The sequence below is a fragment of the Acipenser ruthenus genome, chromosome 49 (genome assembly GCF_902713425.1).
Source record: "Acipenser ruthenus chromosome 49, fAciRut3.2 maternal haplotype, whole genome shotgun sequence".
Taxonomy (NCBI): Eukaryota; Metazoa; Chordata; class Actinopteri; order Acipenseriformes; family Acipenseridae; genus Acipenser; species Acipenser ruthenus.
The window spans coordinates 3,985,888-3,999,932 of NC_081237.1; the positions used below are offsets into that span (position 1 = coordinate 3,985,888).

General features: G+C 36.8%; 1 protein-coding gene across 3 annotated transcripts in view; it reads right to left on the reverse strand.

Moving 5' to 3' along the window:
* LOC117428902 (DNA-binding protein RFX2-like) overlaps positions 1–14,045 on the reverse strand; it is a 32,761-nt gene extending 18,716 nt beyond the window's left edge. For all 3 annotated transcript variants that reach the window (XM_034047922.3, XM_059015212.1, XM_034047917.3), the window contains exon 1: positions 13,826–14,045. The gene's annotated coding sequence lies outside the window, so the exon portion shown is untranslated. The remainder of the gene's footprint in view (positions 1–13,825) is intronic.

Below are 14,045 nucleotides of genomic sequence, written 5' to 3' on the forward strand. Positions count from 1 at the left end.
ATGGATACATTTCTTACATGTAAAAGAAAAACAAAACGGAAAAAAACAGTACAGAAAGTGCAGTGACAAAGTTCTACCGAATCCCTCTGGATCATTTTTTATGTTGGCTTTAATAAAACAGTTTATCAAGGTTATTATGAGGTTAATGTTTTTGATATTGTAAACATTTTTAATGGCACACAATTATCCTCAGATGGGGAAGTAAATGGTAACGCGTTAAACATTTACAGTGCAGACTATTCTGTATTATTTATAATAACTCTGATGAATAGGAAGCGATGAGTGTTCCCAAAGAGATTCCCAAATACTATCTCTTAATTCTGTGCATCCAATTGTAATTAAGTTTTAAGAATTAAGCCTACTACTTGGTATTCTGTCCTAAACCAGCAGTTTCTGACCCAAACTGTTGTGACAAATTATATATGAAATAAAACAGGGGGAAAAAAGAAATGTGTTCATCAAAATATTCTGCCTTTTATTGCAACTGTGGTACCAATTAGTCGAGTGAAAATTGTAAAGGGTACTTGAGCTGAAAACTCCAGACAGAAGGGGTACAGTTTAAAAAAAAAGGTTGAATACCCCTGAGCTAGACAGTGCGTCTTACTAAAGGTTAGAAGCCAGATACATTGTCCACCAGCTGCCATCGGATAGATACACAACAAAAGCTATTTTCTGACAATCATAGCAGTTCAATTACAACAGACTGTAACCATAAAAGTTAAGTACACTTTACACACTGCTGAAATATCGCTCCTGGAAAACTAAAACACTAAAATGAGAAAATGTAGTTCAATGGTTTAAATGTAGGATTTAAATAGTTGCGACTGCATTATCAATGGAAGAGGCCTGCAATTAAGTTTTAGGCAATTGGCATTACACTATAAACCAATACCTGCCAGTCCATATGAAAGCTTGGACTAGATTTAAACACATCCTTCACTGACAAATCTAACTTAAACAGCGTTTAATCAGAGAAAAACACATACAGATGTTCAATTAAAAACAGGAGCCCTAAGTCTTGGCTCTTGTTTGCACTGGCCCACATTGTTTGCTGAGCAACAACGGTTGCCAGGGACGACGCAGTCCACTCCCGTTTCCAGGAGCTCGTTGCTAAGCAACCAACAGAATACTTCCCAAACCAAACAATGCCATCCCCCAACTGATCCCTCTATCTCACATTAACCAGAAACTACAACAATAAATATGTAAGCTATTAGTTTCAGAAAAAACAGTGAAAGGGGCAACATTATTTCTTTACCAAAGAGAGTACAGATTAAACAGTTATTCCGTAAAAGACACTTATGTATGCATTATCTCCTTTTAGATAAACACTTTCCTCCATAGTAAATACAACCAAGATATTTAAAAAGCATGCCATTTTGGGGGTCATGAGTACTAATAACATTTTAAACTAGAATTACAACACAAGGAGACACCTCTGCCATGCCCATAATGTCATTTGATTTTTATCAATCATATATGTATTACACACACACACACACACACACACACACACACACACACACTTCTGCTGGAAAAATATATTGCATACTAGCTAATAGTATTATCTAGGTTTCGTAACACATATGCAAGCTGACCATTTTACATTAACAAAATAGGGAGGGGCAATATAAAACTAGACACAAATAAGCCACACTTGACAAGGTCTATAGAGAACCATTAAAAAGAATGGAATTCTACCAACTGAAAATGTCACAGCAATACTCAAAAGTTCAGTCCTGTTAATAAACTATAGTGATACTAGTTCCCCCCCCCCCCCCCCACTACTACTGTGCCTCTTGATATAGCAAATAAGTCTCTCCTGTTTCCAGTAACAGTCCCTGTTGTTATGTTCTACACAGTTCACAGCTCTGTTGGGGAGCCACCAGGGTCTTGTATATTCAAAGGCAAATCCCGTCACACTGCCTTTCATAATTAACCTTAGCTTTACAGATCTGCTCTGTAGTTGCAGTATGCCTTTGTTGAACACTATGACTGTGCATTTCTTTAAGAAAAAGCATTTCTAGTGCTGAAACTGGTTAAAATAATTAAATAAAACAAATTGGAGATACAGTAAATGGGTAGCCATGGCAACAGATTATACTAACCATAGTAAGTTTAACAACTGTCATGATGAATCGTATAGTGTTAGTGTAGTGTGTACAGAGTTAAGGACGAGAGCCATGAGATCCAGGCTCAACCAATGATTTACTGCATGGCTCTGAATGTCAGTGAGTCAGTCACTTAACCCACTGTGCTCATTTCCATCCCTAAAACCAGATACAAGCAAGACTGCCCTATACACTAAAAAACATACTGGGCCACATTTACATACATTACAGTACAGCTTTTGCTCTTGTACTAAGCAAGGAAAACCAGTCAAACATAAGAACAATACAATAGTATATTATTATTAAAATGTATTCGTTACAAAATACTTTAACTTTTGATAATTAGCAAAAGTGTACAAATATGAAAGTTTCTTTATAATGCTAAGAAAAAATATTAATAAATGAAAGCTAAAAATATGCAATACTTGGCAAGCATTACAGTACGTTTCAGATTACTCAGAACAAACCAGTTGGGCTCAGGGACGCAAGTTTATTTAAAAAAAAAAAGTGGCATACCTCCATATAATTTGAAATTTGCATTGCAAGTTCAGAAGCACGACGTATTCAATCAACAGAAATAACGATGCAGAACAGCAGGAAAGAAACTCCCAATGAAAATGAAAACCAGTTTTACTTAAATACGGCCTTCAGAAAAGAGGCATTTATATATGCCCCTATTTAAAAAAGTCCATATGCTGGACGATTAAGTTCCTAGACGATTGCAACATTTAACTTCCAGTATATTTTTGTGTCTACAGCTTGTACTGTATTCAGGTCCCATCACACAACAGAACATTCCCATGAGAGATTTTTAAAAAAAGATGTTACAAATCTCAAAAGCTGCAAGCCGTAGTGGCACACAGTTATGTTCAACTGTATCAAAACTGTCTCGCTAGCATTCTTGTGTGTACATTATAAAGCAAACTTGACAGTCCAGACAGTTTTACATCCCCCGGTTAACACATTTAAGGAATTTAGATGTCAGAAGTTAAGCACTAGAAGTACACAAACAAACCGGGGGCTAGCGGTTTGTTTGGTGGGATTGTTTTCGGTTGCTGGTGGATTTAGAGTGGGGTCGTGTTGTACTGTAGGAGGAGTAGCAGCTGTCCGCAAAACTCGGAGATCAGATCTCAAGAGCACTAGAGTAAATTAGGGGCATGTTAGAGGACATGGGTTACCAGCTGTACAGTACTGTACTTGGAGAAACCAATTTAATAAGATTTTCATTCATATAAAATCCCTCTCTCTGGGTATAGACCAATGATCAATCAATCAATCAATTCCAAACATGCATCCAGAGGCACCTCAAAAGGATGATTTAACATCTTTCTGCAATACAATATATATCAATATTGTATTACTTATCTAATGGCACTGCTTCCTAACTGCAGTCTACCATGGGAAGATGGCACATTTGCAAAGTTGTATATTTCCCAGTTTCCAAGTAGATGTAGTATAGGTTTGTTGCACTGCTTGGTTAGAAACTCCTGTGTAAACTTCTCTTTATGTTTTTCAAATGTCACTTTTTCAGATCACTACAGGTTTTTCAGATCACTACAAAATGTGGGATTTGTTTGTTAAATATCAGTTGTTTATTACTGCTGTATCATCCAATCTGTTTTACAGCTGTTTGCACAGTAAGCTATTAGGGTGTGTCGGGGCGGGGAAAAGCACAGGGCACTTGTATAGCAGTTTGAAAGGAATTCTTAGCTCAGGCAGAAAGGCAGGCGCAGGATAGCTAGTTTGATATAACTGTTGGAAAAATATTGATAACGTCTTGATGTCTCGAACACTTTCTGAATAACAGAATGGTCCTCAGTTATGGACTTACAGTAGATGTGCTTTATGGAATGGGACACGCATACAACACCTTTGATCCACACAGGACCTCAAAAGGTACAAAAATGAAAGGTGAGGGACAAATGCAATTAAGTGAAACCATGAGACCCATTGTGAACTGAGCAAGAGTCACACCCAGGGGTTCAGAAGTAAATGGCATCAAGAAGCCCTCTAACTGGCCTCTGTTCAGCTTCAATTATCTTTGTGGGTTAAGAACACCAGAGCAACAACTTACATGGGTGCCTCAGGTCAGAACTGAAGCCCAGCAGTGATCAAACCACTGCACCTCTCTGCTTTAACCAGTACAGTAAACTGAGACTGCTAATTTACAAGCTATCCTGGGGCTACAGCAGCCACATTTTATATTGTATAGAGCAGGTTTACCAACATTGTTTTACTTTGACCTGTAGGGAACACATTCCACCTAACTGCAAGAAGGGTTTAAGCCAAACTGTAACCAAAACACGTGGTGGTTTTATCCAAACACTACCAAGCAAATTGAGCATAGCCACATTCAGTTTGAATAAGCACAGTTGCTCTTACTGCACTAAAAAACTCTGCTTTAAAAACCTGAGAAAATAAATGACTGAGATCATTGTTCTAGCTGCTTAATTCCCCAGTAAAGTCAGTTATGTGGTTCAAAACATAATCCAAAATAGATTTATAAAAAATAAAAAAGCCTTCTCAACTTTCCATGTGCAGCTGAAGATTAAAATCAGAATCTGTCAGTTTAACCTGGCTCTTGCAGTGTAAACACAGGAGCTGCTTTATGAGTTCCCAGTCTCGAGCCAATCGAGAAGGAGGCCAGTGCTGTGGCTTTGTGAAATCCGCACTGACACTCTGCAAATGAGGCCTGCCAGTTCCACTAGCAATAATTAAAGGGCCAGCACGCTCTCCTGCCCTGCTTGATGGGTGAACACACAAGCAAGGATCAGCAGCATCACGTCACGGTGAGCGTGGTGTCTACTGTCTGACGCCTCTCTGGAGACGCATTTTAAAAACTCTGCTGGAAATCTCAATCCAAGAAGCAGAAAGAGACTTGCCTGGATTACTTCTTGTTAATACATCTTTTACAACAACTGCAATTTGTAAAGGGACTTTTTGGGGAATTTAGATTTTGCTAATCTAAATCCCAAAGCACTGTTTAATGGTACATAAAAAATAACACTAAATATCTATAAACATTTAAATTAAAATATTTACCATAAATAATGTAATGTTTAAACTAACCTCGTATCCTTTTCAGGGTTAGAAACTTACACTGACCCTACACACAGTCCGAGGTTTCAGAACTACCCTCAATGAACTATTATTTGAATCAGGCCCTTGTTAAATAAATTGTTCCTCCCCTATAACTGCATGAACTGTTATGAAGCGTAAAACCTATAAACTCAGGTGAGATTTTTTTTAGAAAAGCCTAATTCCTGGGACCTGGTAATTGGAAAGGATACCTAAATTGTAGTTAATAAAAAAAATTAAAAAATAAAAACAGGACTGGATGCAGGACTAGTGTGAGTTTCTAACCCATTCTGTTCACCTATTAACAGACATTAAGCATCTGCATTTATGTTATTGTAACGTTGCTAAAAGTACAGAAGACAGTGTTGACAAAATGCCTGCTTTGTTCAGCCTTGGCTCTGCCTTGCAAGGCCCTGATCAGAATCTCCCCATTACTTATCCGTATGAAGTGCCCTAAGTTTAGGCAGCTGATGTACACAAGCCTGCCTTCATTCTCGCAGGCTTTGTTCAATTTCTCACTACAATAGAGTGCTGGCAGTAAAAAGCTTAGCAAATAAGGCCCAGAATAATGGGGTTGAACAAAAGTTGTGAATTTGGTGCATGGGATACGTGTGTGAAACAGATGAAGCAAAAACATAAAAAAAAAAAATCATTTGTATGTAAAAAAATAAATATTCTGACCAACTGCGTACGGGCTAATATCCCCAACACAAGCAGAACAATGAAACTAAAAGGGATACTTTTTTTTTTTTTTTTTGTCTCAGGCCAATCACAAACCAAACTGTGATGGATATATCTGCCAAATGAAACTAGGCTGTAACTAGACTGTCTAATCTAGCCACTTCCACACCTCCCACCTCAAAAACAGTGGTGTATGGATTAGGGAAAATATAAATCCAGTCTGGGCTGATCTGATTTAAATACTCTATACTGCAAGAACCACAATTCTTTGTTGCCAAAATAATGTGGCAATAGTTGTTTCTGGATGTATTATGTGTTGAGGCTAATTAATCCCAATTAAAAGCATTCTTAATATTAAACTATCGGACACCTGGGGCAGAAACGGGGTTTAACAAAAAGCCATCTACTTCTATTGTGCAGTGGAGTTAATGTATTCCACTATGGCTGAATGGCTGTGGCTAGTAGTAGGACATCCACTGTAGCTGTTTACATCTGCAACAAAGCAGGATTCAGCTAAACCGTTTTAGTGACAGCTAGCAAGTGTAAATGGGGGCATAAAATCTGAACTTCAATGACAAGAGGTCTTTCAAGGCCCTTGTCCTTGACCACAACCCTGTCTGTCCACATGTTTAATCTAGGGTAGACTAAACTGAACATGGTTCTTAAGAGTTGAAACGTAATGTTAGCGAAAGCTAGGATTGAAGGGCTTGACAAGATGGGCTCGCTGCTTAGCTACTCTTGGAGAGACAGTATTATATTAATATAAAATAGCAGCAAATGAAAGGGGCTATGGGAAGTTTTCATAAAAAGAGTGTCACAAGGGTGTGACTTAGTATTCTGGGGCCCTCTTTCACAGTCATTGAATAAATGAAAAAAAAAAAACATAATACCCATTGTAATGCTAATTTTAGCCTTGTCTTCTGTTATTGTCAGTAAATTTAATTAGTTGTTGTGTGTAGCTACGATACAAGTTGGGTGGAATTCTAAGAATGCCCATGGATACGAGTGGGGAAAAAAACACTTATCAGAACACAAGTTGCAACACGCATCTTGAGAATTTAGATCTTTTTTTTGTCTTAAACACATTGCTTTGTTCCACAAGATACCCGTTAGGGACTTTAGCCTGTTTAACTGAAGACCATCCAAAAATGTGAAGATGCTTAAAAAAAAAAAAAAAATGTTATTCTAGGTCTAGCTGTAGTGAAGCAGAACAAAACTGGATCCAATTATAAAACCCAACAAAATATTTATTAGACACCAGCTTTCCAGACCACACAGGTCCCCTTTCTAGCACTTGAAACTGTCTTGTATGCTGATGAGGAACTAAAAGGAGAAATGTGAAACATTTAACTATTCTTTCACAATACATCCTGCGTAGCTTTTATTCTTATTTCCTTAAACAAAATGGGGTGTTCGATATCAATTTATCAGACCTATTTTTAAACTGCACATCTTTTCATTTAATATTTATCACCTCAGTAGTAACAATCAATCTTGTCATCGCCCATCCCCCAATTAAGATCAAAATCCAATTCATGCCTAGGGGGCGTTGACAAGAACAGACCCAGAATCATTCAAAATCTGCAGTGAAAAAAAAATCTTTACTTATAATCTAGATTTGAAATTACAGCACTTGGGTTGTTACAAGGTCTACATAAATATGTGGCCAGCAAACGGCAACGGTTTTCAAATAAATAAATAAATAAATAAATAAATAAATAAATAAATAAATAAAATAAAAAGCACACTGGAACTTTTCAATTTTGAACTTGAAATGTCAGAATTTACCAGTCAGAAAGGGGATTTAGTAGCTGGTAATAAGAACAAACATCTGTAAAGCCAGACTTTACTCTTCCATACACAATATGTAAAAACATTTTGGAATTAGATGTTTTTTCTATAATAGATTTCATCGGTTTGCTTTGAGACAACTATCTATCCGCCTATCTGAAATGTAACCAGTCAGTCATTTTTTCCGCTGTCAAGCTGTTTATTCTTCCCACAGAGTGTAACCACTCCTGACAGCCATAGCTTTAAGAACACCTACATTACCTCTGGTGCAGCTACCTTCAGATCAAGGGAAGTTTCCACTGAAGTCAAGTTCTGACAGTCCTGCCATTGCTTCCTGGTATTCTACGGTTTTCATCAATCCCATGACCTGCTTACCCTATATCTTTATGTCAGTGAGCAATATTTTGACAGAATTTGATACTATAGATGAAATAAACATTAATTCTTTGATTCTACCCTCACCTCCGCAAACTAGTTTCACAACGAAGCCAAAGTGCATTGCAAAGGGTGCTTTATTGGGGAGAACAGGGTCTATGCTAATGACCTAAACAGTGGCAGTAGTAACCTTTAATTGTATTTATCCTTTTTCAGTAATTCATCCATGTAGTGATATTCAGATGGAGTCAGTTACAGCTAAACCTAATCTAGTCTATACCTGTTTTTTCTCTGTGGTGCAGGTTTTATCTTAACCTGCCTGTGCAAGCATAAAGTATGTTTATGAAGAAAGAAGTAGATCAAAAAAGCAAATGAAAAATGTTAAACCACAAGGCATAACAAGTTTTTTTTCATGTTTTTGTGCGGGCCATTTTTACCCAAATTCTCTGTGCATTGATATTTTTTTATGTATGTTTTATTAATAATATTAATAATAATAATAATAATAATAATAATAATAATAATAATAATAATAATAATAATAATAATAATAATCATCATCTTAGGGCATGGAGTGGCAGGGGATTATATTGCAGTTAAGCCGTATCCACACTGGTCGCGAGCGAATAATTTAGAAGTCAGTGCAGTCAAATGGGAGCATCCAAACCAGCAGCGAGCGACGTCGCTAAAATAGAACCTGTTTCTATTTTTTATTTATTTATTTTTTTTAATCAAACTGACCAATCAGAAGCAAGGTTAACACCCTCGACACACGTCAAACACACGCCTCAAAACAAGTTAATCATGGACGATGAAAAATTAAATTTATGAGGTGAAGCAGTATCCATTATTATAGGATTGCAAATTGAATGAAGAAAGACAATGCCTGGGTGAACATCGCAGTGGTTGCTGGTGTCTCTGGTGAGTAGGGTACAGCGATTTTTATGTAGTACCAGTAGTTGTGCCTTGCATGTGGTGCATTTAGCACCAAGACATTTTCTTTCTGATTATGCAAGTTGCATAAAAATAGGTTTATTAAGAAGCAAAAATAAACAGGACCATACATGCAGTCTACATAGCCAGCATTTAAATGAAAAATGTGCACTTCTGCTGGCTTTTAAAAATGACACAAAAGGTCCCGCATTCACACAACTTGAACATGTGACCTGATTTTAAACTATGGCTTTTTTTTGGTTTGTTTGCTTTTGATAAATAACGTATTGTTCACTAAATTGCTCTGTGGCACAAATTTGTGACAAGAAGGTGGTCTTTAGATACACATAAACGTGAAGTTTTGTGGAGATTCACCAAACAAACAAAAATATTGAGGTCCTACTATTCCATACGTTGTAAAACAAAGCCAGCAACACGTTTGTATTCTATGTGACACATCCCAACATTACCAAGCTCATACATAGTTTAGATTATGAGCCATATTTATAAAGCATTTTCTGTTAAGTTCACCTGACTGTTTTAAAAGGAAAAACTAAATAAAAGTAAATAATAACACAAGGTAAGTGGTGACCTGCTCATAATAACACAGGTAATAATAATGAAGATGGTGATTATGTAGTGCTTAACAACAACGTAATAATAATAATAATAATAATAATAATAATAATAATAATGCACTTTAAATACTTCAAGTTAATAAACAAAAAGGCTCAAAGAAGGAATTTGTAAAGAAACACCATTGAGATTGCAGTAAGCTGTATATATGAATGTATAACAATAAAATAATTTTGTTGAAAATATGAGTTCAACTATTCTGCTATTTTCCAGGTGTCTTCTGACCGGGCTTTTACAGGGCTTCAAAATCGGACTGCTACAACTACTGGTACCAAAAAAAACTGTACAATTACTACTAATAATAATGATAACAATAAAACTGTTGGATATATAGGGATGTTCAATAACTCTGATCTATAGATTTTACAAGACCAACCTTTATTTTACAACGCAGCTGCCGGAGGTCAGGGTGGTAACCTTTTATCAAAACAAGCCCTGTTTTGTAATGGGACCGCCCATCTCTAGCATGTCCAATAGGAATGCATGGGCGGGGTCATGTATTTCCAGTCTTTTTGGTTCGTTTTGAAGTCGTGTCTGGTGTGGATTGACATTTAGCGACTTTGCTTGTGTCGCTCTGTTCAGTGTGGATGCTGCCTAATTTAGACTGACATTTTTGGGGGAAATGCAGAACAGTTTAAAGATTACTATGACATAAAAAACATGGTGCAAGATCCAAAATTTTAATAAGATGGACATTCAGTTACTACCACATCCAATTAGTGTGCCCCCATCAAACTTAAATACCAGACTTTGAGAATACGGTAGTCAACACCTGATTTTCTCTTTCTTTCTTGGCCTTAAAGAAATGACCCAGTTTTACTTTACTGACGTAGAAGATAATTTTTCAACGCATGATCCATGTATGACAAATGTACAGCATGGCACCAAATGTACTGTCTAACCTTAGAGACAGGAGCCTGTACACTTAACAATGCCTTATATTTCCACATACATGGCAGCCGTTTTCTAGACTAGGTACCTTTTTAAGTGATCCAAAGTAGTATTTTGACTGAGGGTTTCATTGGTGTCATGTGTACTCACCAGGCAACCTGAGAAGGCAGAGCCCTTCTTAAACATCTGCCGTTGTTATTGTTAGTTTTAATTGAAATCAAAAATTAGATAAGCACATGGAAATGTTACTGTATCTCTGATAAGGTACTGTATGTATAAAAGAGAAGGAAGAGACTTTCTTTATGGCAGGTTTCTTTTTTTAAAAGGACTGGGTACCTTGTTTAAAGAAAGGAGACACTTTGGTACAAACTGAAAAGAAACCCCAGAACAGCCTTTCAGGTTTAAAGCTCTGAAGACTAATTAACATGCTCATTAGCGCAACGTTTAAAGGCCAAGCTCCACTGTTCATTCTTCATTTTAAAGGGAGCACCTGTGATCTGATTGTCAGCTGGATTGAAAGCCCTAGAGGTTTTCATTTTGGTGTTTTTTTTACACTGCTGTTGACAGCAGACAGGTCTTATTATCAGGTGGTTGCCAGGTCGAACAGGTATGTGCCCATTTTCAAAATGTTCCTATTCGAACGCTGGCAAGTTTTAAATAAAACACACACACAAAACAAACAAAGCTTGTCAAAGACAGATCCCTCCAGTTGGAGCTAAACTGTAAGCGATTTATGTGCTAAATCTGTCAATAGCTTGTCTACCTGGTTACTAGAGACAACGACTTGTACACAGATTTACCAAGTACCTTGTTATTTAGTTAAAGACATTTCTCAAAAGGCATGCTAACATGCTTCAATGCACTAACGAATGTGTCTTGGTAACAGACAAAGAGAAAACTTTGAAAGGACCGTTCTTTACCCGATTCATAGATACATTATTAATTATTTCCTATATTAGACATAAGGTTCTCCTTATAAAATATGTAAACTTTGATAGTGCTGTAGCACCTGTAGCTGTGTATCCCATTACCAGTGACAATATGTTTTGTTGAATTAAAATGTTTGTGGATATTGTGTATTGTGGAGGGTGCAAGAATCAAATCATTTAGATTTTTGTATGTTAATTAAAGAAATCTGCTAACAAACAAGAAAGCAATTATTCTGAATAGCATTATTTAAACCTGATTATTTTGTATACAGTAACCTTTCTTTAAGAATCTTGTACATGAATGTAGCTCAGGCAATAAATGTTGTACAACTAATAGGTTTCTTTAAATTTAAAAGAAATGCCTGATATCAGATTTTTCTTCTTTCTTTTTCCTCCAACTTCAAATGCAGAATTGAAACTTTGTTTCTTTAAAAACAAGCTAAATATTCCAGATAGTATTGATTTGTGGGTTAACAATACACTTTCTGTAGAAAGCAGTTTATTAAATGTTCAAATCAAGAGAGTTGGGTTTTTAAAACGTGTAGTTTGAATGATAAATGCATTAGGTACGGATCCCAACGCATGTCAGTCTTTCTAACAGACAAGTTAAATGTGAACCAGCGCTGTCTACATATTATTAAACAGGCCTGTACAACTTTAAAGCTAGCAGCAGGTTGAACTAATAAACTGGCTTGCCTTGCCTAGCTTGCTTGGAGCCTCTGAACAATAAACAGCCTGCAGATGACAGTTAAACCTGGAAAAGCTACCTAAATGCTGTTGGAACAACCGACTACAGCCGAGGCATTGTATACAGTTTGTCATGTTAATGTGCCTGCATATAATATACAAGGTTAGTTTTTTTTATAAGAGACATTTTATACACCCTTAAGCAGTTATTAATTAGACTTTATAAATACCGAAACTTGGAGGACCCCAAAATAACACATGCCTAGATTAGATATTTTCTGCACATTATTAAAAAAGGAAGAAAAAAAAATGATAAAAACCAAAAAAAACACACTTTTAGGTGACCAGAGCTTAGTTTTAAAAAATCACTAAGCACTGAGCTTGCTTGTGCAACTTTGCTGACTTTCATAAAAGCTATTTTGGGATAATAGCGTGGTTCTGTTATTGTATTTATCTTCTACAGACCCCAAGCAGATCATACAGTTCATTGGAAAAACCTGCTAGTCAAAGTGGGCAGTGTGGGAGTCTCTTTATAGTGTAAAAGGTACAATATATTTCATGTTTTAAAGGAATAAACATACTGTACAAACAGGTTATGTCCAGCCTCTGCTCGTTATTTTACACCTATGAAGGCACTAGAAAACTCTACTGTGGGGCACACATTTAGCACACGATTACTGTTAGATACTTTCAAAGACATGAACACAGAAAGGATACTCCGACAGGTTACATTTACAATGACAGTAGAAAGTATTTAGCTTATTTTCAATCAGATGCAACAAGCTACCGTTGGCGTCTGCGATTAAAATACCCAGTAGCTAAACAAGGTAAAAATCTCACGCATGTAAACTTTAGAGGATTTTAAATACCGTACGGCACGTTTGACCATTCTATCCAAGAAAACAACAGACTGTCAAGGAGGAAAACGCACAGGTTTAGGACAAAAACTGTGCTTAAAACGTTATCGCAACTGAATCGAAAATACGAAAAAATAACTAACAGGTGGCGATAACATTTTCGAAACGTAATAGATTATCTACGACCAACGCAACAATTAAATTAATAGAAAAACCAAGCACCGATTCAAAAGAAATGTGAAGCAGATATGTATGATTCTAATGATTATTAATAGGCGTGTGACTTTTTACGATAACCTTACGTCAGTATTCACAAGCCAGTGCCTGGTTCCTACGATCAGCTACAACTACAGCTGGTATATTACGCATTTTAAGATACAACACCTTAAAATTGTTAAATACTAAATATACAAAGAAAGTGACTCATACCTAACTTGCCTGGAGTTTAAGAAAAGTTTTTTTCACGGCCTTTCTCTCGCTAGTAACACACTGTCTTAACAGCCCGGTATATTTCTCCCAGAACACTCCGTGTTGTTTTTTTTTTAAAAGAGAAAAAAGGGGAAACTACACTTCAATTAAAAAGCTGAAATACAGACATGTCTTCTGTCTGACTTGAACAAAAGAAAATGGGGGTTCGAGTTGTATCTGGTAAATACAATTGTATCCAAAATGCTAACCGCCTGGTTTCAAGATTGATTTTTAAGAAAGAAAAAAAACACGAATCAAAGGAAACCCCCCAACTCCATTTGGAACCGGGCGCCTTTTGTGATGATTTTTGGGGGGTTGTGAAAAAACATAAATCCCGTTTTCGTAGCGAGTATAAGCAATACATTGTATCCAGTATAGATATATTCACCTTTGCCTTGTGTTTAGTTCTGCCCTGGCTGCTCTCACTCTCTCTCGTTGCTGCTGCTGTTGCTGCGTGTTGCTCCCGTTGGTAAGTAACTGTCTCCACGACTACAGTCACTATGGCGCGCGGGGGTCTCGAGGCAACTGTTGCTACCCTCTCCTCTATACGTCATCAACGGCAAAACCAAGGGAAAAAGGCGGACCAAACCTCTTCTACCCTCCCCCTT